Source organism: Mugil cephalus, chromosome 5 (assembly GCF_022458985.1).
Source record: "Mugil cephalus isolate CIBA_MC_2020 chromosome 5, CIBA_Mcephalus_1.1, whole genome shotgun sequence".
NCBI lineage: Eukaryota > Metazoa > Chordata > Actinopteri > Mugiliformes > Mugilidae > Mugil > Mugil cephalus.
The window spans coordinates 16,660,727-16,686,541 of NC_061774.1; the positions used below are offsets into that span (position 1 = coordinate 16,660,727).

General features: G+C 40.7%; 1 long non-coding RNA gene across 1 annotated transcript; it reads left to right on the forward strand.

Annotated features, from left to right (window-relative positions):
- Positions 1-810: 810 nt before the first annotated feature.
- Positions 811-21,041, forward strand: LOC125008372. Its single transcript, XR_007112881.1, has 2 exons — positions 811-1,020; positions 20,549-21,041. It is a non-coding gene; the product is annotated as an uncharacterized LOC125008372 (long non-coding RNA).
- Positions 21,042-25,815: the final 4,774 nt, after the last annotated feature.

Here is a 25,815-nt window from a genome sequence, read left to right on the forward strand (position 1 = left end):
ATGTCCTCATAAGAGTATAAGATATACAACATGAGAGGAGTCATTAAAGCCTATTCATTAATAGGAGAGTTCGTGCTGAAACATTTAAAGCCCCCAACGCGCTCTGCCATCGGGGAGTGAGACTTATCGTCCTTGCTGTCAGATTACCCATGTGACCGAACAGATGTTTGCACCTACTTCAGTTTCTTCTTCACTTTCCCGTCTTTGCATTTCTTCCTCGACAGGATACAGACACACACGCACACACAACCGCATGCAAATGCACTCTGGGCTTAGAGAGAACCCTCATTTGGCCAATTACTCTGACCTTCCAAATTGCAGACCATCCAAAAGCCTCTTATAGTGAATGTAACATTCCCTCCTTCCCTGCTCTCTGGAGAGATTTTCAGCATGCTCCTCTAACCCCACTGATAGGACAGTTTAGCTTTAAATGAGCCTGTTTTGCCTCAACACATTTCTTCCCGCATATCTTCCAGGGCTGTGGGTTTTATTGATCGCTGTCTTCCCAGGGGTGTTGGTGCCTGGACCGGGGCACTCAGCAGCAGCTGGTTGGGCTGCTGATGGTTGTTAGCCCCGCTGGCTGCTCTGTTCTGGGCTTTGTGTGGTGCCAGGCTCAGCAGTTACCCCGCTCCCCTACAGCCCTGTCTGTGGATGCTTGTTAGGAAGCTGCCTAAAATAGAGGAGAAATATCTTGTCTCCCTGCACCACTTCCCTCTCCACACGCCTGGCTTCTTTAGCGGGCTGGCTGGCACAAGCTGACTTGGTACCCAGAGTGTAGGGTTTACATAGCTCCGCGTGTGTGTATGAGTTTGAAACTGCTGCTCGTCTTCGTGACATCTTAACAAGGCCTGGTCGCGTTGTTTACCGACAAGTGTTTTCATTTGTGGCAGCCTACTGGGATCCAGACCAGGAACGGGTGACCACAGGGGAGCTGGAGGGGGGAGTCAGGGCACACTGTCTGCCTCTCATCTGCCTCATCTGCCCCAACTAATCCTGCCATAAAAGCCGGGGTCGCTACAGGTAAGGAAAACTACCAAAAATTTTGCCATCTGAAAAAAAAAAAAAAGTGAAATGTTTTAACAAAGCTAACTATTACACAGACTTTACGTTACATTGACACAGAAACTACGGTTTGGAAACATTTTTATGACTTGTCAAAATTTCAGTCGCCATTGTTGAACGTGAAGGAGGAAGTAGAAACAAAAATGAACCCGACTGGCAAAAAAAGACACCGTTCGGGTGGACTTTTCACACAGCGAGCCAGACTGACAAGCGCACAAGTATACGTGGCTCATACCAGCACAGGCTTTGTGTGTGCGCGTAAGTTACGGCGTCTAGGTCCCGCAGAAAAGAGCTTTATGGTATTTAATACTAACACTAAACACCCATCTAGTGTAGTAGGTGTTTGTGAAACATTCACAAAATATAATTGGAAGTGATTCGTGTCCTTGCACAATAATTGTCAATTTTTTTCATACGACACGGAGCACAACTTCGAAAGTAGTCGGCAAAAAAAAAAGTTTGTGCCTAGACCTCAGATTTCAGAGTTTGTATTTTGATCATAACCATAGTGATGTTTTTTCGAGTAACACAAAAAGAAAATAAAACAGCTATAGAAAATGAATCTTAAGTGTAAGACAAACAAAAGAAAACAGTCACAAAGACACAAAATCTTAGCTAGACACGGATTTCATAACTGTTTCACGTAGACCTTGAACCTCCATCGTCCGCACACACAGATCTGTTATAGCCGTCTTTTTTTCTGGATGATTGTTCTTCTGTACTGAGAGAGTACAGGTTTTTTTTTTTTTTGATAGACGTCTAGCTGAGAGACACAGGCAGCTTCATCTGGCATGTAGCACGTTATCAGTATGCTTTTTGTGGATTTGAAGAATGCATTTAATCTCAGTGAAGAGCTACTTATCCTTGTCCTTGGTCGTAACTGTATCATCTCGCGCTTCCTTTAACAACATAAAATTACGCACAAATTGCTCGTGGAATGGCATGTCAAAAAATAAAAAATAAACTAGCTATGAAAACAAAATAAATAAGCAAACTTTAATTTCAGTCCTGATATAACCTCCCTGTGTGCATTGCTGTTTAGGGTAGTTTAACTTTATCATTCTTCTGTTTTTTTTTCTTTTTTTTATGACCACTGCTCCTGACGCTTTGTCAATAACAGAAACGCTCGCTCGGTGTTTGTGTGGGACAGATAACAGTTTCGCATTCGTTTTGATTACTAAATTAATTAAATTTGTAAATTTAATTGCATCATGGGTCCTTCCCGCCGTTAAACAGCTGTAACAGCTATAACAAAACATTGCCCTGTACAATAATGGTTTCCCAATACAGTAGTTACACTCGAGTTTTATGGCACCGCAGACAGTCTTCCACAAATATCTGAAACCGTGGGGGGTGCAGGGGGGTGGGGGTGATGCTCACGGCAAGACTGAGGCCAGGCGGTGCGCATCAGTGCGCACAAACAGCCGGCCAATCAATGTTCATATAACCACCCAGATACACACACTGACATAGTGGCCCGACGGCCGGCGAGCAGTCGATACGTTTTCAGTTCAGGATCCCTCAGTTAAGTGTCAAATATTTCACGGTACCTCTGCATTTCATCATGATTTATTACACTCTCGAGGGGAGTCGCTTTTACAAATCATGGCTCATTCATACATTGGCTTCTTGATAAGAGCCGATGAAGTTGTTGTTACTTTTATATGTGTGGCACAAATAAAAATGCCCCTCGTCACTTTTTAATGCATCTGTTACCACCTAGCTGACATATGTTGATCATATATATATATATATATATATATATATATATATACATACAATCAGTAATAAAGATGAACATAAATGATAAATAAATGCTTTTAAAGATGGAAATTGAACATAAAGGCAAAAATAATCATCCCTGCAGATATGAATGCGCACAGTTTACTCAGGTTTTGTGCTTCATTATGTGCCTCAAATACATACGCACATACATAGACACACATACACAAATATACACATTCACGTATGCATACACAAAATGTGTCCATGGAGCTCAGTAATGAAGAAAACAGACGCCATATGTTAATGTGCATTAGCCGTATTTGTGACTGGCCGTGACATATGTGCTTCAAAGATGTCAAAGGAATTATTGCGCTAAGACGGCTTATTTAGGATTATGATATGAGCCATCTACACAAGATTACACTATTTATGTGTGTATAAATAATCCCTAAATAAATGTTTATTAGTATAACAATTTTTTTTTCTTTTTTTTTTAGCATGCGTAGCATTTTGTCACACTTCTACTTCAACACATAGCAGCAATTATGACTTTCAGAGTTTTCACTGACCTTAATACCAGCGTGTATAAAACTTGCACTGGAAATAATAACAAATAATTCATCAAGAAAATGGAACTGGGAAAGCATCTGTATTTTTTTTTTTTTTTTTTTTCCACGTAGACAGTGAAGGAAGAAACACTGGAGAGTTGATTTCATCAAGAATTATTGGTTTTTCCAGCTTTACTGTTCAGGATGTTTTCTACTGATTCAATTCTCTTTAACCTTGTGCTGTTATGGGACTGTGGTGCGATCGTCCCAAAGCGCACCCTTTACACAACTGCGTGTAATGATGCTCTCTTGACGCCTACTGGTAATCATCTAGAAGACCAGAGGCATCTGATTTTTAAAACTGCTGCCAAAAAATCTGAAAGGAGAAAAAAAAAAGCTCGTACAGTATAGATTTAGAGGTTTATAGTACACTTTCTCCAGTAAGGTTTTTTTGACTACTTATGATTTTTCCAAATCAGCAGCGTTAATTAACTGCAGCGGTATTTAATGACATACCAGGCATTTCTTTTTTTCGTTTGATAGCAAGCGTACAGTTAAAATAATTATTTTGAATCACTCTGTGCTGAGTTTGTCTTGTTTTTCTCTTGAGTTAACTACTAAATGCTTTATAACCACTTAAATTAATCATGAATTTAAGCATTAACACAGTCATTATTTTTTTTAAACAATAATACCATGTATATTTAAATAGTTCATTCTTCTTATGACTACTACATGTTAATGGATACTATATACTTTGGCAGTCTTCTCTTTTCTATACAGGTTCATGTAGAGTTATGTGTAAAAGCCCTGTGTAAAAGAGTGCGACTTGTCCATTTCAACACATTTTCATAATATCCACCTCCCAGTCAGTTTGGCTGGACACATGCAATGAATGAACAAGAACAACAGAGTGGGCTATCTGACCAGTCAGACCAGAAGGGGCTTTTTGAGACATTAAGATGAGTATTTTAGACAGAGGATCACAAAATTATGTGAATGTATGTTAATGTACATGTATGAGAAAAAAAAAGTTTTCCTTTGAATATATAAGCATGTAAACCTATTCTACTAGAACTCCAAATAAAATGACGCACCAGTAAATTTACAAACTTCCTTTCCTTTCCTTTCCTTTCCTTTCCTTTCCTTTCCTTTCCTTTCCTTTCCTTTCCTTTCCTTCAGTTCTCCCTCCACGACAGCTGGTTCAGCTACATCATCGGCTGTTACCTTCAAATCTTGCAAATCCGATTTCTCCATTTAACTGTTGAAACAACAAACTCAAACCACTTAGCTTTGGTCAAACTACAGCGCGTTAGAATCTAATATTCACAGGCAGCTCGGCGGCTAATTTGATACACAGAGCATCATCTAATGTACAGTGCGGCACATCTCATTCCCTCTAACACCTCCAGACGGAAAGCCAATACATGAGCCGCAGTTCTGTGTAAGGCCTGAGGATAGAGTTTTATTTTTTGCCAAATGCGCATCGGAGGTTCTCACATTGCCTGCATGACAATTAAGCTAAACACACTGGCACGCAGCGAGGAGATGGCAGGATCAATTAGAGATATGTGTCCCCGTGTGCCGTAATGTGTATGATTTGCACCTCATTCATTTACCATATTTAAAAGTTAAAACATAAGCTGTGGCTTAGGGGCAGGTTAGCAGCCTGCAACCCAGTTACTGTATCCAAAAACCAGGTTAATGCCTTCGTGTCAGAGCAGTTAGAGCTGTGATGATGAGGTTGATGTATTTAATTCATTCAGTCTTTTCCTTTTGGGTAGAAATATAATCTGCGGTTTTGGCTCATGGAAAAGCCTGAGAAACAGCAGCTGAATGACAATAATCTATTCCTGCTTCTGATATTCTTGATGTTTTCCATTGTTAAAAAGTAATGTATATGTTGGTGATTGTGGATATTAACTAACCAAAGCTTATTTTTACACTGTCAGAAATAAATGTAATGAGGTTGCAGGTGGTTGGTATACAAAACTTATACGGACACGGATTAGTTACTTATATCAGGGGTCAATGACCCCCAAACTGATGAGAGATTAAGTAGGGAGCCCCTACCTACTATATGTTTTCTTTATTAAACTTGCCCTACTGCTATATATGAATATACATTACTATTATCATTTGCATTCAATATTAAGCTATTCAAATAATACACAGTTTCAAATGTTCATTTTTGCAACAGTAGGGTGGCCGTAAACCGTAAACAGCAGTGGGTAGGGAATTTCATTTTAACATGCTGCCTTGTGATTGGCCCTGCAGCGATAGGGGCGGGGCTGTGTACCAGAAGCTTAGATTGACAGGTCCCAGCTAGTGTGGGACCCCGTGTGAAGTGCGGACTGAAGGAGGACGTCCTCTGACTCCATTTATCCCTGTACTAAAATCTTTTGGATTCATGTTAATGTGTATCTAAAGAAATTTTTATTTATGGGGGGAAATTAAATATATATACGGTGTATATATATAATAAATGTCTAATCAACCAAAGATTTCACCCCCTGTCGAAGACCCATAACCTATATTAAGAAAAAAAGTCACACGTGAAACACATTTTCAGGTAAGCTACGTGTAAATTAGCAGACAGCAGCATCTGCTCATTTTCTCAGCTCGGCTCAATTAGAAAAGATAAATAAATAAAAATGGAGCGGAAGCCTTTCTCACTTTGTCTTCTCGGTTAAAAAATAAAAAAAACACACACGCACAAAAAAAAAAAAAACAACACTAAACGGACCTTCTGGGTTGAGCTATTTTCAAAAGAACGCCATCGCATCTGTCACATTCGCTTTTTTTTTTCCACAAGGGCCATTTTGAGCTGGTTTATAAACTGCAAAGGAGCAGCAGCATGAGAGGAGACTGATGCGCCTTTCCATCACCGCTCCACCCTCTTCCAAAAAGGAGTGAAATTAATTAAATTCTAGATGAGACAAAGGCTTAGGACATAAAGGGCTGCTGTTAGCATTTTTCTAGCCCATTGATTCCTTGTTACTACTGCACATTATGGGCCCCCTGAACCCTCATAAATCAATTCATACCCTATTGTCCTTTTCAGAAGGCTCTCTTCACTGCTGGCTCTAACATGGCTGGGGTGACTATAATCTATTGTTTCAGTTTAAAGCTCAGTGCTACAGCCCAGACCCACGGCCACAGAGGGCATCAGGATGTATGTGCTGCCTGCAGGAAGCTGTGGCGAAGGTGGGCGCGGGGGCTGCTGAGCAGCGCTTGACATAAGAGGGTCAAGCTCTGCAGCAAACGGGATCCATCTTTGTCTTTGGGAGAGGCATGCATAGTGCATGAGAAGCTACTTACTGCTCAGCCACCTAAAATACCTTGATTTCATCTAAATAGAATTCAACGACCGGATGAAAAGCAGAAGTTCAGTGAGTAAATCCTCAAGTAAGGGCACGCAGATTAAGAGAAGCGATTCTATCTCTCTGAGCGTGGATTGAAATTGAAAACAGTTTAACAGAAACATTTAGTGCGCACTATTCCTCTGTCTGCTTCGGTTTCGTTTTTGTACCTTTAAACGCTCCCAGAGGTGTCTGTCTGGTTGGATTATAGGTTTTTCGCCCACTTTTGTTAATCACAAGGCACTCGCAGTGAAACTTACATGCCCAGCATTTAAAGGCGGTGATGAGAATTTCCTCTTAATGTTATGAAAACTAAACAGACAATCAGCGTACATGTGTATGTTTGATTAAGTGAGATTTAGAATCTATAACAAAAAATAGCTGCTGTGTTACAGGCAGTGGCGCAGAAGGCGAACGTCGGAGAAAAACCTAAAGAAGCTAGATAAGTCTTTTTTTTTTTTTCTGGAAAGACTTGCAGCTGGGTTACACTTCATATCGATTGCAACTGGTTGGTGGACTGACATTAGGTAGACCAGTGAAGCAGCTAGTTAGATGCCAGAGCTTAGCCTGAGATCATTATAGAGCTGCGGTAGCTGGCTGCATCAGTCACATACTCTCAGCTGTAAGGGAGCGCGGGTTATAAAACGTAACTGCTGATTTCTGGTTGACACTGGAACAGGTCAAAGGGAAATGGTTTATCTTCTGGGATCATAAATAGTCACAATAAAATGAATGGCATTAATTCCACTAATTAGAAGCCTGAATAGATCAAGGAGATTTTAGGAAAAAGAAATTGCACATGCTCTGACCACGAATGCGCTGAGCTAATTTTACAACAGCTTTGCCTTTGAATTGTGATGTTTGATGTGTAATTTTGCAACCTTGATGGTGACATATGAAAACTGACTCAAACATTCATTATTTTATCGTCCGGGGAGCTACCTCAGATTATCTGCGACATTTCATTTTGCTTTTTACAATAAATTGTCATTGGGAAACACTGTAGGTTACTTCACATTGAGAGTGGTTCTAGAAATCAGGGTATCACTACATTTTGTCACAACATATCTATATGCATACACCGATCAGGCATAACATTATGACCACCTTCCTAATATTGTGTAGGTCTCCCTTGTGCCTCCAAAACAGTTGTGACTCATCAGAGAATGGACATGGGCCTTCTGAGGGTGCCCTGTGGTGTCTGGTAACGGTGGTAACGGGACGTTGTTAGTGGGGGTCTTTGGGACCTATAGGGGGGGGGGGGGGGGGGGGGTTCCGTGGGTCAGGTTGTTCCAGTGCATCCCACAGATACTCAATCAGTTTGGGATCTAGTGAATTTGGAGGCCAGGTCAACACCTTGTGCAGTTTTTCCCATTTTATTTATTGTTTTTTTAATTAAACCATTTTCACGTCCTGCTGGGGGTGGCTCCTGCCACCAAGGTGTGTCATTGCTTTGAGGTGGGGGTGCCTGGTCTGGTCTAGGTAGGTGGTACATGTCAGTAAAATCCACAAAATCCAAAAGTAAAATCCATGTGAATGCCAGATCCACAAGTTTCCAAGGAGAACACTGAAATAACTCAATGTTATTTACTTCTCCTGTCGGTGGTCATAATGTTACGCCTGATTGGTGTATGTTTTGTATTTAAATATAGGTACAGTGGAGAAAGAATCTACTCTGCCCTCTTTTAGTAATGTGTAAAGGCCATGAGGATATACAGCAGAAACTTTGTTATTGCTGTTATGACCTTTAATTATTATAACTTCTGGAAATTGTTTTTTTTTTTCTCTCAAATACTGAACATCACCCAAAGAAAAAAATAAAAATAAAATAATGAGCTTATAAAGTACTTTAACTGCAACCGGTTGATGAAAAATAAGCTTGTCAGACGAGTAACAGACATGTTGTGCACTTTGTGTCAAGTGGTTTCAGGCAGTTAAGACGTGTGCAACAAATTTCAGTCCACCAACGCAGATCAAAAATGTGTTCTGCGAGCAGTTGGGAGTCTTTCTGGTCTGATTTGCGTGCTGATTCTTCATCTGTTTGTCAAATTGGAACACAATAACAGTCTTTAGGCAATCAATCAGCGCAGCTATGATTTTATTTCGCATGTGTTATTTATCCTTTTGCACCGTAAAACTTTTTTTGTACCTTTTTTTTCCACTTTAGACGTCGACTCATATTTGCAACTAAAATAAATCGTGTTCTCATTCATGCTTAAGACTGATCTAAAATGCAAAGCCAGTGAAGACAAACCACATGAATTAATGGCATTCAGCAGCTTTGAAAAAAAAAAAAAAAAAAGACTTTTACTTGAAAAACAAGCAGTTAATTGAGCTCTTGCTCAGGAAGCATCCGTTCGAAGTGCAGCGCTTTCCATTTTACTTCTGTCACATAGCCCATGCACATGCTGTGATGTCCAATCTCTTGACGACAGTAAAATCTGGTTAGGTCTTTGACTTGTAGAGGTGTGATGGCCTGGAGATATTGGTGTGGAAAAGTGCTGCTGAGCGCTGACAGGTCAGCCTGGGCCAAGACTAGCCTGACAACAGCTTGTGGGCACAGCTGTAGGCTCTCCTCTAAAGGTCATTCTGGTCTGACCATGCACCCCATCAAACCCTGTCAATGAGCACTGTGTCCATAAATTGACATATGGTGTTGCCCTTTACTTCTTTTTTTTTTCTAATTAAGACAACTTCTATACTGTAGGTACCCATACACCTGAAGCAGATCAAAACGTTCATCTAAAACACTATACGATAAATACTGTATGTTGTTTTTTGATCTTGTTTTGGTCGATGTTGGGACTGGGCGGTATACCGGTTCATACCTAGTACTGGTATTTTTTTTTCCCGTTATGATATGAATTTTTAGTATGCCGGTGTATAACAGAGTATTTGATTACACAGTGCCGTGAGACACCATTTCAGACCAGACCATTTTCAATGTAACGCTTCTACACGTGCATAGTGCGACTGCGTCACTGCGAGGCGTAGTGTGGATGGAAAGGTCAGAAAATTTAGCGGCAGAATGAAAGAACCATGAAGACATGGAAGAAGCTAAAAAAAACAGAAGAGTTTTTGCAATTGGAATTATTCTACAACATAGGTCTTCAACATGGGTTCTGTGACCCTTAGGGGGTCCACAGAAATACTGCGGGGGTGGGAGGGTCGCAAAATCTTCGGTTGATTATACATTTTTTTACATACTTTTTTAAATTTTGCCCATAATTTTGCCCCACAAATTAAATTTCTTTCAATACACATTAACAAAAATCCAATACATTTTAATATTTACCTATATTTAAAGTTAAAACTGTCAAGAAAATAAAATGTAAAAACCCCTGTTCTACAATTTTTCCTCAAATCACAGTAAAATAGTCAAACTACAGCACTAACTCCTCTCTCAACCAGTAGAAAATGTTTTGAACACCTCATTATGTATGAAAGAAACATTGTGTATCGTGATACCGTCAGAATTTTAAAAAAATACCATGATACACGTTTTTGATCATAAAACCCAGCCCTAGCCCAAACTGTCGTCTGGATATGTCTTTAAATGATTTCAATCAATACAGAACCTGCACTTGACTGTATCTCCAGACGAAGCTGGCCACAGTGGACTGGCAAAGGTTGCTTTTTATTTTCTGCTTTTGATCTTTCTAAATTTCGGGACATTAGTCTCCTAGGCGAAGGATTTTCTCTACCATCACTTTCCCACTTCTCTTCAAAAGTCCTGCAGGGAGAAATCCATAATGGAAGAGTTGAATACACCAATTTTATCCCCATCAGTAGCCACACAGGTCAGAATACAGTGCAGCTACCCTCTCCATCTATTGCCTTTTCTTCTATTTGCACAACGGGGCGCCACATTATTATTTTATTCTCCCTTCACAAACTTTTCTTGAGTGGTCAAATTACAGTTATATTCTAAAGCGAAATTATATACTCAGGTGCAATTACAGTATACGGGGAAAGACAACCCTTTTCCGCGGTTGTCAAAAAGCATTCTGGGAAATATACTGTGCTAGAAATAGCAGGGACGAGACGATGCTGGAGGCACGCCGGAGTCAAAATTACAACACTAAATGATTGTTACGTGGTAATATTGTCCAATTACAGAAATTAGCAGAGGGTCGTCTACAGATTAGCTTGGCACTTATAGGACACAGCTCTGTGACATAGTGTAGCGTTGGGCCTGAATGACATTCCTAATGAAATTAAGCTTCACCCCGCACTTATGGTTAATTTAACAGTTACGGTGCACGGTAAATGTAAACAGTCATAAATATGGTCATATAAAACATTACCTCACCTCTCCATCCTTCTCTCTGTAACAACCCTGTCTAATAAATGCAACCTAAAGATGTTGGTACAGAATGTATTTGAAGAAATAAGACCAGTTAGTGTTTCTTTCTTCTTTGTTAACTGATATCAGGGGAGCACTGGACAAGGTCATAATACGAGTAACGGAAAGCTCATGGAGAGTATAGTAAAAGTTCATCCTCTACAGAGCATGCACGCGCTTCATTCTTTAAAACTGTTTTCCCATCAAAATGTCATATCTGCTGTGTAAAAGTTGGTATTTTGACCTGGCAGCGATCGTGCAATTCATCGTATGCGGACCATAAATATCGCGGGTTATCTTTAGAGACTAATTAGTTGATAACTTGTCATGGAACTAGGTGAAAGTTGATGGAAATTTCAAGGACTCGTCACCCGAGGACCGTAAATATCTGAATTTTTTGGCAGTTGTTGTAGAAATATCTCTGGGGCCCAAAACGTTGAACAGATAAGTGTTAACAGCTGACTTATCACCACCCCACAGCCGTGCTGCAAAATAAACAAACAAGTTTTCATATCGAAATATCAGGAAGTGCGCTGCCGAAAGAATCTAGAACAATGTGTCTGTTGTAATACAGACCTGAAATTAAGTGCAGCTCCATTCTTGCCTTATCACTCACCGCTGCAGACTGAGGATATGATGGTGCTATTGATAACAGCAGTGGGTGTATTGTTGGTGCATCACCATGAGAGCTGCCTTCTGGCAAAGGCTTATTACTGCCATTACACCTGCTTGATCCGTTTCTGTGTTAAAAGTCAAACATGCTTTTGGTGCAAAAGTTATTTTTTTCCATTAAAAAATATATGAAATTAAATTAAAGAGGAAATAACTCCTTAATTCATGCCACAGTAAATTAATAATCTCGAATAAAATGCAGGCTGCGTATTCCATTTGATATTACATACCACTGTTAGAGGTCCTCTTTTAGCAATGCCCTTTCCCATTTCCTTCATATTGATTTCACAGTGAGTTTTATCATAAGAGTGGTAATGTGTTTTTCCATTAACATAATTTCTTACGAAAACAGCTTTTCCTAGCTACGTGTCCATCTGAATGCCTGTACTCCCCGCTGTTGTCACCATCCTGCAGATGTTTCTTGTAAAAGCAATTTCTATTTCAGGCGTCCTAGGAGTCGGGCTAATTTAACCAGCTGGAGAAAAGAACCAGCGTGAGCAAAGGACATAAGGTTAAGCAGATAATGTGCTCGCTACCAAGCTGCCATCCCTCGTGTCTCCTCTGTTGTTCTTTTGTTTGTTTGTTTTAAGGCTTTTAATGGACCTTTCCATTCCCGAGCAATTTCCGTGCTCGGCTGTGCTGTCGTCGCCGGTCGCCGTTTCGAGGTGAGGCTAAGATCGCTGCGACCAAGGGCACGTCCGCTCGCCTGTGACTCCACTGTCAGCACTAATGCATTCAGGGCAGAGCTACATGCTTTTTCAGGTGTGTCGCAGGCTGCAGCGTCAGCAGATTGTAATCAAATCCAATCTGGTATTAAAAGACGATCTTGACACTTGACTCCGTCAAAAGAAAACAGAGAAAGTTAGTCGGCATAATGTGATTTCAGACAGGTCCTCAGTGATCTCTCTGCCTCTGGTCGCCTTATGAAACATAATATGGATTGCAAGCTATATTTAGACATTTTAAATAGAGTGTATAATGATCCTTTGATCTGCACCACAGTGCAGCGAGAAGTTGTGTGTGAAGAGTTGATGTGCAGCATTCACTGTTGGTTGGGCGTGACTAAAATGCAGCAACACAGTCAACAATATATATCTTCAAGGGAAGCTTTGCTCCAGATTTGGCAACCCGTTTTCATACGTATTCCCACTGCCACATCGACTTCTCACTTAAAAAGCACTTTGAGGAGACTCAGTCACGTAGGCGTATGTGCAACTGGCCTTGAATCTCAGTCACTGCTCAACGAGGAAACATTAAGCGCTCATCTGCATTTTCACTCATGTGTTCATTCAGATGCAGTGTCACCTTAAAGGGAGAACCTGAATTCAGAAGAAAATCGATATGATAAACTGCTACTTGTTTTGTCCCCAAATTGTTTCAGTTTGGAAATCGATACAGAAGCCAGAGCCATTCATCACCGTTTGAGAGAAGTGGGCGCCCCGCGGGAAAATATTAGGACCTCCATGCGGAGCAGAAAAAAAAGAAAATGCGATGGGTGGGTGAAAAGGGAGGTAAGCTGCTGGTAGGCAGGGGGAGAAATGAGGAATAAAGACAAAGAGCATAAATACAGGGTTACTGAGACCGAAAGAAGGAAGAAAACAGAGTGGGAAGAGAAGAATTCTAAGATGCTTCTGTCTCTTCTTCCTCCCCCTCACTTTTTCTCTAAAGGATGGATGATGTGCAGGGGTTTATCAGACGCTGACAGACACAATAAAAAATAACCTTCCTAGTGTGGGGCCTGTTCGAATTAATACAGTGCAGCAGGCGACGTCTGAGCCAGGTCATTAGGGGACACTGACAGTGTCATTAAGACAATGGGCAGATTATAGCAGCTACATGTGACAAATTGCCGATGCAGACTTGGCCGTGTTCCTCGAATGACCTTTGGTGAGCGTCATCATGACAGCATGAATCAGGGTGGAAAACAAAACAAAAAAAAAAGATGGACCGCTGCAAGGGGTATTATAACTACATTCAATCAATGCTACAATTGTATTTTCAAGGCTATTAAGGCTTATTGCCGTTCTCCAAATATGCGGACCATAATACAAGGATGCCAGCGTGCACTTAAAATGTTGTCGTGTGTGTGTTTTGGTCTAATAAATGAGGCCGTGAATCAAGCGTTAGATCGGCATTTAAAACCTATAAAATGCTCACGTCCCCATCTAAAACGTTCAAACGCCATATTACGTTTGAATTTATCGCGGGCTGAGAATGCTGTGAAACTGCCTTTCACTGCCTTGCTTATTGTCTTTACAGTAGCGAAGTTAAATCTCAGACGGTTAAAGAGAAGGAAGTTAACTTGGTGCGAACTGTGACTTGCCTTTAAATCAGACGGTTGTAAATGAGCACAACTGTTATACTCGGAAAGAAAAGTATGACCTTTGTTTTGGTGTTAATTAGAGAAACATTTGACAACCAACTGCAACTCTTAACTGCGTAAGTATTTTCCTTGCTTATATTTGTCTTATCATCCAATTTACAGGGTGTCATTATGGATCCGTTGTAATAAATAAGAAAACATATAGATTTGTTCTTTGGTGAACCTTTTTTAAGCTTCGAGGAAGTGTATTTAATTGCTAAGAAACAAAGTGTCTCCTTCTATGGAGAGGTGATGTTCATGTTAGGATAAACTCCTAATTAATTAGATATTGTGCAGTGGTGCTAACAATCTTCCTGTTACTAAAAGCCTCAGAGGTCAAAATCCTACAATACAGTTGTTATGCGTTACAATAAATTGCTGTAAAATTCATCAGAACCTGATGTGTGTCTTCCCTCCGGGCTTGAAATGGAGAAAAGAAAACAGCAGATTAAATTCAAGGGAAAGTGAAAGTCTCTACTGACTTTACTTATTAAATTTAACTCTGTAATGACTGGGATATTTAGATGAAGACACGTTCCGTCAGGAAAGACTTTTCGGTGTAAAACTAATCCAACTTCAAATCTTTCCGACTTACTACAACACATGGATAAGTCATTAAATGCACTGCATGATGTTACTCTGCATTTGCTATTTGCAAAAGTAAAAACCTAGACCAAAATTAGCTTTGAGTTCTGGTGATGCATTGCACTCAATGATGTCCCTGAAGGCAATTCATCATCAGCACATCGTCAGTGTGCTGCAGTGCCAAGAGCTGTACATTCTGCAATAAAACAGTAACAGCTATATGAACGGCCGCAACAAGAAAGCTTCTATAAGGTTCCTTTTGCACGTTTTTAGCTTATTGTGCTACTGTGCTAGTGATGTGTTCCATTCAAACTGGAAAGCCGGAATTGCTGAGGTTCTTTGAGAAAGAATTTGACACGAATAAGATTCATATCCTGCTTTTGTCCATCTATTTTCATTTACTCTGTCAAACACACAATATTTTCTAACTTTTATTATATTGCCGTGGTATTTTTATGACCAAAACATACTGTAATGTGCTTTTATCAACTGTTATTCTTGACCGGTGAGTAAACTCCACATATTGTGCCTTGGTTAGCTGATGTTTTCCACCAAACACTGTCCAATAATAGTAGATATTTCAGATAAAAATGTCATTATCAGCAAAACTAAGACTGTCGTCATATATTTTGGTATCATTATTGTGCTTTTTTTGCAGTATTTTTCCTCCATTTGGATTTGATTTCAAGGTCATAATAGTGCAGGTGCTGAGTTTGTGCGAAACACTGACAGTGTGCCACAACCCACTGCAAAAGGGACAAACCTTCTTGTATTTCTGCACTAGTAGCGTGTCGAATTCTCCCCCGATTCATTCAGCATTTTGTTCCGTCACTGCAGCTTTTGTCTCGCAGGCGAAACAGCGGTGATGAATGAGACACAGCATCCCCGCTCTGAAGTACCGATCACTGAGGTCATTGCGTCAATTTGGATTGAGAAAAAAAACATGGTTTCTCATCAGCCTCTCCTCAGTTTATTTTTTTATTTTATTTTTTGTCTGAAGAGTAATGAAAAAAAATCGAATTTGATGTGGGTTTTAAAGATTCGAAAGCACATAAGAGCTTTGGCAAGTTGACCAAATATCAATCAAAAGAAGTCAGATATTTTATGATGACATATTTTAGTAATCCACCACTGCTGCATGAAATATTGAAAGCAGAGGTATGTTGGTGTTGACTTTGATCACGGTCGGCCTTGCCTGTCTTCTGTAGCTCCCCTCCCCTATGAGGCTGGATCAAAGCGCACAGCAACATGTGTTACAGGCCAGGGTTTTCCCCAGAACTCACATTCGCCTTGTTCTGCTTATCTACAACAATGATGACTCCTTAAAATTCAGGGTGCTGCACGGCCCTCATTAATTTATTTATTAGCCTCCCTCATGCTGTGTGTCACTCCGAGGAGGAAGCACGGGCACACTCACGTTGACACTGGGACACTGGCTCTGATCTGTGACACTAGTCAATGGACCAGCAGAGACAAGGGATTCCACGCAGACAAATTAAGCCATGCATTGTAAGGCAAGCTGTTCTCACCGAGCTGTATTGTCGGAGCAAGTGCCAGACAGGAGGATTTAAACGACACGGGCGGTGCAAAAAAAAAAAAAAACTCTTTAAAGATAATAGCTTGTCGTTTTCATTTGTGGGAGAGGAGACTTTTTAGTCGTTTCTCTTTAACACTGACACGTAACCGAAAGGCTTGATACTCGAAAAAAAAAGTGATTTATTGATGTTTGCAATGGGATTAAAAATAAACCTGGCAGCAGAGTGTTCATGGTGAAATTGGTTAGAAGTGTTGCTTCTGCAGCACCGCTGTAGTCAGGACTGCTCTAAATTCCCCAGTAGAGCCATGTTCATGAAATAAATTACTGACTTTCATTAATTAATTAGGTTGTAAAATGAGAAGAAAAAGACAATGAACTGGTATTAAATCATAATCGATGTAGGTGGAGAAACATCTGTGTTCATTTATGTGTGAGCATATGGGAGAATCCAGGTTTGGCCCCTGTGGTGACCAGATCCTCTGCCAGTTGTTAAACCTTTTTAAATGATTCTGTGCTTGGTTATGGTGGTATTGCACACACTATATATATCTATAGGTTGGACCCCGTTTTGCCTTCAGAACTGCCTTAATTACTAGACAGATCAGCAGTGGTAAGACCAGAACGTCTGGCCGGTGTGTATGTGTATTATATGTGTGTGTATATATATATGAACTAAGCATCATCTTTTAACAGGAAGTAGAAGTTTTTGGAAAAAAAAAAAAGTAGGTGTCATCATATGTGGACACTGGTATATTTCATTATTTATGTTATAAAAAAAAAGTCACCAATGTATGACAATATGTAAAACTGTTTATTTTAATACCTCAACATGAGCAAAGGCAGAATTGCGAACAATGAAATCCCAACAGCCCCAAACATGCTAATTAGCAACAGTATAGCTCATTGCTTGACTAAATGTGTTAAATTTGTGACTCATATCAAACTAGAGATGTTAATAAACATAAATAAATACGTTTTAACCATTTAGCAGACTAAGTCGTCCACTAATGAGGACAACAGGTTTAAATGAAGCAGAATAAGCTGCAAGAAAATCTAAAACTTTACGTCCCCATATGAGGACGCAGGGTCTCGGGAGTGTGTGTATGTATATATGTGTGTGTGTGTGTGTGTATCCCCACAGGCCTGTGGAGTAGACACTAGGCATGATGAGTGCATCACTTCATCTGTCACTCTTCTTACCCTGATGCCCCATCATCATCATCATGTTCAGTAGTCCAGTCTTTATGCTCCCTAGCAAACTGAAGCCTTTTTTTACCGGTTAGTTGTTTTCCTCAGGATACACAGCTGTTCAGTCCCAGTCCCTTGAGTTCCCTTCACATTACACATGTGGACATGCTCTTACTTTCACTATTAAACATGGCCCTGAGTTCTGCTGTTGTTTTTCTTCGATTTGATTTCACGAACCATTTAAGTGATCGCCGATCGATGAGGATTTTTTTCTGACCAAATTTCTTTCCCACTACCCTTCCAGTTTTTAATCCAGTTCTTAACCCAGTTTTAGTAGTTTCTGCTTCAATCTCCTTAGGTGTTTTCTCTGCTTGATGCTCACCAATGATTTGACCGTCCTGCATTTACCCTACGGGCACATCTAAATACAATAGTAATTGGTGTTAGTGCTGAGTCCCTACAGGTGGAGTTATCAAATGAAAGAGCATGAAAGAGTTTTCAAATTGAAATCTCTCAGCCTATTTAAACAATTATCCTCAAGCATTTTAAAGCCTACTTGTGAATGTTTTTCTTTACCCAGAGCCGATACTTGCTTGTGTGTGTTAATTTTCAATTTCATATAATCTTTTTTTTTTTTTTTTTTTCCACATGCACGGGTCATTATACTTCTATAAAAGGGTTTAATGTGCTTTTAAGGATTAAAGGTAGATTCAGACCAGAGTTTAGACTTGGTTGTCTACTATCGATGCGGCAAATACACGTAATGGCCACAATCTAAGCCAAGTAGCTGAGCGTGTCCAGAGTCCGGGAAGTGATTGAGAGGAACAAGGGTCCCAGGAGACGGAGCTCTAAGTAAGAGCGATTCTCTCTGTTCCCTCAAAGTATGGACCACCATCCCGGTGACCTTCTGCTAGCATGAGGATGAAATTGGATGATTTCTTGCTGGAGTTGAAGAGGAGTGACAGGTGGCTGTGCTCCCATGCCTGAAGGAGAGCTGGTCTACTCAATCCACTCCCCGACTCCTGCTATCTGCTCGTGTGCCCCCTTCCTCCGCCGTGATCGGCAAACATCTCACAACATCATCACTTATTTATGGCCAGATATGAAGAGCTATATTTCAATCAAGCCGGGTTTTTGATACGTTCCAATATATGCATTGGACTGCTCACATTTGCAGGCATGATTTAATAAAAATGCCATCGAATTTGTCACAGGATCTCAAGATAGTTCTTCACTCAAACGTTAAGTGACACTAGTGCTGCGCCTCTAGGCATTAGGTTAATTTATGTTCTTCTTTGGAAACGACGACACTTAATGCCTCTGAATCTGATCAGTTCAGGTTACAGGCTCCAAAGTTTCCCAGAGTTTTCTCATGAGCAGTTCTCCTCTAAAGCTAGAACAACAATGAACTAAAACTCTAATCTGTGATGACATGCTGATATACAGCTTGGAGAAGCTTCATTGACCATGAATGGAGGACCCACTTTGTGTACTTACACAGTGTTTGCCTGAAGTTTCACATCCAAGTGAGTTTTATATTGATGGCGCTATAACTTTAAACACAGAAAATGCGCCCCATTCCCTAGAAAATAATTGGAATTCGTCTCTACGGAGCCGTGTGCCGCTGCAACATCTGAGACGCATTTGTGTATGCATGCACGCTCACAGCGGAGTGTGCATGGAGGTAAATACACAAACAGAGACAACCGCACACACGGATACAGGATCCTGCCAGATGGGGCAGGAGTTTAACTCTGCATCCAGGTTGCCATGGCTTCTCCAGACTTTGGGGAGATTCGGCCACTTAGCAGGATAAAACAAAATCTCCCATCACGATAATCTCTCCTACTGGGTCGTCTGAGGCTGTTCACATGCACAAAACTGCTCTTCTTTGTTGTGTGCTAATATCGCACAAATGAGTCCTTGAGCACTGTAGTTCTTCAAAGAAACACGAATGGGAAGAACAATGGATTCACCTCTTTCCTCTGTCGTCTTTGTTCTTAATTTGCTCAGCAATGTGGGAGTAAACCTGCTCTCACTGTTGTTCTATTCACAGTCAAAATAAAGGGGGGGGGGGGGGGGGGAAACAGAAATAATTAATGAATAAAAACCCTCAGGGAGGGCTTTTAAATCTACATAATATCAAACTGTAGCTTTTTCTTTTTTAATAACAAGGCGTATTGGGTTCTGTGATGTATTTCTTGCATGCCTAATTACTGAGATATGAATTATCTTTCGTCCTTTGCAATTTAGTAAATAAATCCCAAGGGGGCTCATTTGAAGCAGGAAATAGGCCATATTTCTAAGTGTAGAAAGCACTGTGTGAACAAAGTTCCATAAGGGAAATATGTAACCAAATCAGTCATGTAATGGAGGAAATCAAAGCACCACACGGCCTTGTTTACTCTGAGGATGGCAGCTTGTAATTTTTTGGTTAGGCAGAGAGATAACCAGGCAACAGCTCTCTCTCGCTTTTCTTCAAAACACATCCAGCACTGCATGTTTGCAAAGTTAAAAGGGAAGATTAGATCAATAAAATAACAGCACACCCTCTGTAGTATCCAGAGTAGTTGAGGGTAAAGAGAGCGAGGAGAGATGGCTGAGCCCAAAAGGAGCAGACCCATAGGTCGATTATTCTGGGTTCTTTTGAGGAGGCGATGGGCAGCCCTGCAGGTACTGCTCTCCCTGGGCTAAGACCACTCCAGACAGGCCGCAGTAATTTACATTGACAAAGCTGTCAGAGGAGAGGTGGCCTCCTGCATGGTGATGGATGCTGACCTGGGAGAAGGAAGGGAAGGAGAGGAAAGCAGATGAGGGGAAAGTGGGGTCTGAATACAGTAATACAAAGCACACACTCGTAAGACAATGCAGTAAGAGGATTTTCAAGAGATTAAAATCATACATCTACTTCAGCCCTGGTGTATCTCTGAAGGCTATTAATGAAAGCTCCCCTGCGCTTACAGAGGCATATCAGGTTGCATCAATAGTTTATGCCTCTGTCTGTCTTTCACACAGGAGTTAGAGGAATAACAACATAAAGTAAGAGTAAAGTGGGAGTGGAAGGAGGCAGATAACCTCTTACTCCCTGTTTTTTCTGTTGTAACTTCCTATGGAATAAAAAAAAAAAAAAAAAAAGTGCTGACGCTGCATCTCCCGGGGCAGGTGCTGTGTGGTGTCAGGGGCCCCCGGTGAGCAGCTCCTCGCTCCTGTCACCTCTACTAACACCGGCCCTCGTCAGCAGGGGCCGAGCGCCAGCGCTGCAGCCTCCCACTCCTCCTGTCACCTGTCCTCACGCAGGCCAAGGTGACTTTGTTCCCTCCTGATGGAAAAATGACAGCTACTGCAGCTACAACATCCGAAAAAGTCAGGGAGCAACCAGTTGGCTTCTCTGTCCTTTTCTCTCAGCCTCTGTTTCTCCTTTCTCACCCCTCCCTCCCTCCCTCCTTTCCTCCTTTCCTCCCTCCCACTGTGTTTTACTCTGTACATTTTGTGCTGCTTTTAAATCCGCCTGAAAATTCACTTTACTTGGTGGTGTTTTTTTGTTTTTTTTTTCCTTCAGCATACTTGTCAGCAGAGTGCTGCTGTGTATGTGATATGTCTAGCCCTTCCTCAGTAAAGCTTATTATTGCATTATTATGTCGTGATTTGCAATAACTACATTAACTGGTGATGAATGTCGTTGGTCCCCCATTTCATTAGGTAGACTACACAAAAAAATACATTTTAAACCGTATTTGCACGCAATATCACTGTTAGACAGTGATGAACAACTGGATGGCACATTAACTTTCTTTCTAGTAGCCTGTGTGACCAACAACACGGGTGTCAAACATATGGCCTGAGGGCCCAAAGCGGCCCACCAGAGGGTCTAATCTGGCCCACGGGATGAAAGCGCAAAAATTACGCATTGACTGCAATTTTTCCAATAAAGTAACTGCAGTTTTCTTAAAAAATGTCCGGTTCATTACATGTTTTCTAATAGTGCAGTTCATTGATCCTTTAAGACCTAAACATCTGCCTGTCGATAAAACAAGAGCTTACAGTATTTGAATTACCGTAACTCACCAATGGACAAAATTCACAAAGTTAGTTATACCCTTGAGGTGTCACGAATGTCTTCCAGACAAAAGCACAACTTCCCAGTGATCAGTCACACTTTGAGTTTTGTCAATAGCGCAAACCACTGTGAGTTAAGGTACTTTTGAAAAAAAAAAATGCGTGCTTTAACGTATTGCAGGCGATCCGTTCAGTTTTAAAGGGTTAAATGTAAACCCTTTCATCTATTTTTTTTTTTTACTTTGACTTGGACAGATTTTGTTCCACATAAAAGTAAACACTCTTAAAAACACACACATACACAAAAAAATGAAATAAAATAAAATTAGATTAAAATTATTATCAAGCAAAATAAACAAATTAGCAAGTACTTGGCAAAAACAGTGCCCACTGTGATGTGGTTGTTTGGCCAGTTGCATAGCAACAGCGGCATGGATCATGCTATCCGCTGACGGGGGGGGATGAACACCACCGGACACAATGGCCACTCCACCGAACAACACAGACAAAACCAAGAAGTCCAGATAAAACAAAATAAAAACATCACAAAAAGAATAAAATGACCAAGAACAATTTGACTGGTTCAAGGCACAGAAAAAAACAAGAACAACAACAAGTCAGACAAAAACAACCAATAACAGACTAAGAAAACCCCAAAAAAGGTTACAGCATGGAGCTACTGGCGATATGCAGCTACTCTTTCAGGCACAAGAAAGGGAAACATTTGGAGTTGTCGTTATTTACAGGTTTACATGCTATTGTGTCACTGGTCCAGCCGCCTTGACATCAAATTGTGCTTTTAGTAGCCCCTGAACTAAAATGAGTATGACACCCCTGATCTACAAAGACACGCATCCTGTTTACACCTGGGCTTTTTGATAGAGATGAAGATATTAAAATCCAATAATCCACCAAGGACTACACTGCTGGCACTTGGTTTACACAGTGCTTCTGCTATTCATCTAGATAGAGCCTAGGCCCTACTTCTGCTGTAGTGTCATTTATATTTTGGAATTGTTCTGTAATTATGTGACTAAAGCGCTAGTCGGCGGAGTGATTTCTGTCCAATCTTTGAGGCACTTTTTGTAATTGCACAAATTGCTCACGTTGCAGTTGAAGCTTATAAATGTTGAGCAACAGTTACTTTAAATGAAATCACCCAACAAGGTCGAGGCAGAGGGAATTTCATGTGCATGTCCGGCCTTTGAGGCCACGTGGCGACACAGACACACAGTCGCTGTGTCGCCACATGATACCAAAGGGCATAAATCCAACAAAGTGTAAACCTAATTTAAGTTAGAAGGCTAGTTTGCTGTAATGCTTGCTAGGTGTAGCACCTTAATCTCCTTATGAAAACACATCAGCAAACGGATGCTGTGCCAAAAGATTTTAATCAACATTATGCTAACAAAATCTGCCCTTAGCTTATCAGTTGACATTCATTTAAATGATCTAATATGAACAGTCTGTTTAAATCCGGTTTCACATAACGGTCGATCCATGAATGTCGACACTTCCGATCTAAACGTAAATATATAAATTTTGAAATGATGGAGAGTGCAGGATGTGACATTTGTTGTCAAAGTTCTGTCAAGTTCTAACCTGAAGACCACTATGTCTGGTCCAAAAAGAGTTATATCAAAGTTTGAGGGACTATTCTTATTTTCTTTTTTGTTAGAGAGAGTTTTTTTTTGTGATTTGCTCAGATTCGCTCGGTCTCAGTCTTTTTTTAATTGCTCTGATTAAGCTTATTTAATTTTTATTAAATATATTAGCCTTGGTATTACTTGGTATCAGATCGAAAGGAAAAATAGTGGTATCGCACCTCCCTAATTCACATTCCCGACTTGCCCTTTCTCTGGCTTACGAAGACATATGATTAATTTCAAACATAAGCAAAATCTCAAAAAAATGTCAATGTCTTTGCCTTAATTAGGGTGTTAGATGACTGCGCAAGATGAACATACAACATGCAAGTGACGTTAAAATTAAAGTTCAGGTTAGGGTGGCTCATATAGGCCATATTCCACCAATAATTCAGCAAGTCGTGCACCAACATTATTGCCATATTGCGTGCGTCCGAGAGTGTTTGCTTCAATTTCCCCAGATGAGAACTAATTTCTCCAATTATTCCAACGTCACATCAATGCACAATTAAGACATGGAAATTAAAACGGGCCCGGGCTCGGGAAACTTTTCAAACTCACTCACTTTTCCTTCAATCCAAATCTAATTTAAATCTGTTTTGTCCCCGCTTCCACAGCCATTGCAGCTACACTGCTTTGCTGTCACTGTTAGTTGGGCTGATGCAGGCCAGTATAGATCTCATTCAATAGATCTCAGCTCAGGGACTCGGGGACTTAAGTCTGGCATAATTTGTATCCAACTGTTACTTTCATGCTATGAATGAGCAATTAAAGACCGTCGGATACATTAATTTCTAACGGCAATGTATAATAATGATCTGTCTTCATATTTCCATTATACTGTTGCTTTAAAAATTTCAAGAATATGCCAGAGGTGATTTTCCCCAAGCCCTGTGGTTCGAATGATCTCATTTGACATGTTAGCTCTGAATTAGGCACGATATAGTGGCTTGGGAGCCGTGTGGAGTAAACAGAGAGATTTTCATGTTTAAGATGATAGTGTTGAAAATGTTTCATTTGAATTACAGATGGGAGCATTGTGGCATGACTGAAGTGAGCGTAATTGGTGAAATGTGGATGACACACAATGCTGCACGCATTAGAGCTGCAACACATCCTGAAATTGAAGCTGCTTACTTCATTTCTGAATGCTCTTACTCTTGTTGTTTTCATAGCCGAGTGATTTGTCGACTCCTCTGCCGTTGCACTGAAGATTGCGTCTCCGGCTTTTGAGCGGCTTGCGTGAAAAATGTCTTCTGTCGAAATCCTGTTTTGAGATTTTTTTTTTTTTATTTATTTACTTTTTTTTTTTTTTAAATGGGAAGCAGAGACTAAAACCTGATGAAATGGAACAGTTGTGTTGAGCATACACATGCACACAAAGGGAGGATAGAAGGCGAGAGACTGCGGTGAAAGACAGAAAAGATTACTGTGTTTTTCATTCCCTTGAGCACTGGAAGGATGTTGTGCGGGGGACACACGCTGTGATAAAAGGGGAGAAACGAGATATCACACTCTGCTGTCCACCTGCTGTCTTCTCTCGCATTCATCATTAGATGAACCTGTCATGTAGGGCTCGCCTTGGTCAATTATCACCATCATCCATTTCCAGCATGAGACAATATATGGTGAGTGGCCATCTGCTGCTGTATGGCTTTATGGGTCAAGCAATTGGACGCTGTCTCGCAGTGCGGCTGAAAAGATGACTTGGTCGTAACTTTGGACAAAGTTTTCGGCTCAGGAAAGGAAAGGATGAACCAGTGCATCTGGGGCTCTCAGCATATCATTTAGCACAGGCTGTCACGCGCGAGACATTTATGTAAAACATACCTCATGTCCGTCCTTTCTTCCTCACACTCCTGCATGCCGTACTGCTGTGTGAGAGATGGCTCTGACAGCCTCATGTTGACTCATTTAGCATCTGGCACTGCTTGTCGCCGCGCTCCATGCATCCCGGCATGTATAGCCGGTCCTGCAAGTTGTCCACATTTTCACCTCGTTTTCAAGCTCTTTCACACCACGGCTGATGATGCCGCTGAAAGACATCATCATTCCAGCATGTGAGGGAACGCAGACATCCGCTAAGCACTCTGCCCCAACTCGGAGAGCGCTTGAGACATTTACGGACAGCAATTCCGATGTCGCTCGGCTGATAACATTTTCTCAATTTCTGAGCTTTTATTTGGGTCAGACCTATATCATTTTTTCCTCCAGGGGTAATAACACAACAGCACTGAAAACAAACATTATGCCCGACTCATTTTATATGTGTGCACGGCGTTTTCAATCTCAGAGGTGGACCCATTTGAGCCACCAGCTGTAAGAGAGACATTCCTGGCTGTTGTGGTTTTCAGTGACAACTTTCAGACAAAGAATGTATTCATCAAAACAACACTAGCGTTAAAACAATACATTTTTTTTCCTATTACTGCAAAGTTCTTTCCAAGGACCGTTTAAAAATTCAAAAAATCTGATAATTTTTTTTTTGCAAACTATTACATTACGATTCTATGATATTGAAACCATAAATTATCACACAGCGCCCTTGAGGACTAAACACCAATTCATCTGCCTTGAATTAAGAATTTCTATGTAGCTATAGTTACTCTATGGGCAGTGGGCAGTATGACTGACAGAGGCCCCAAAAGATGGGTAATAAAAAGGAGAGAGAGAAAATTATTAAACCATCATCATAAAAACAAATATTTTGTAATATAATAATAAAAT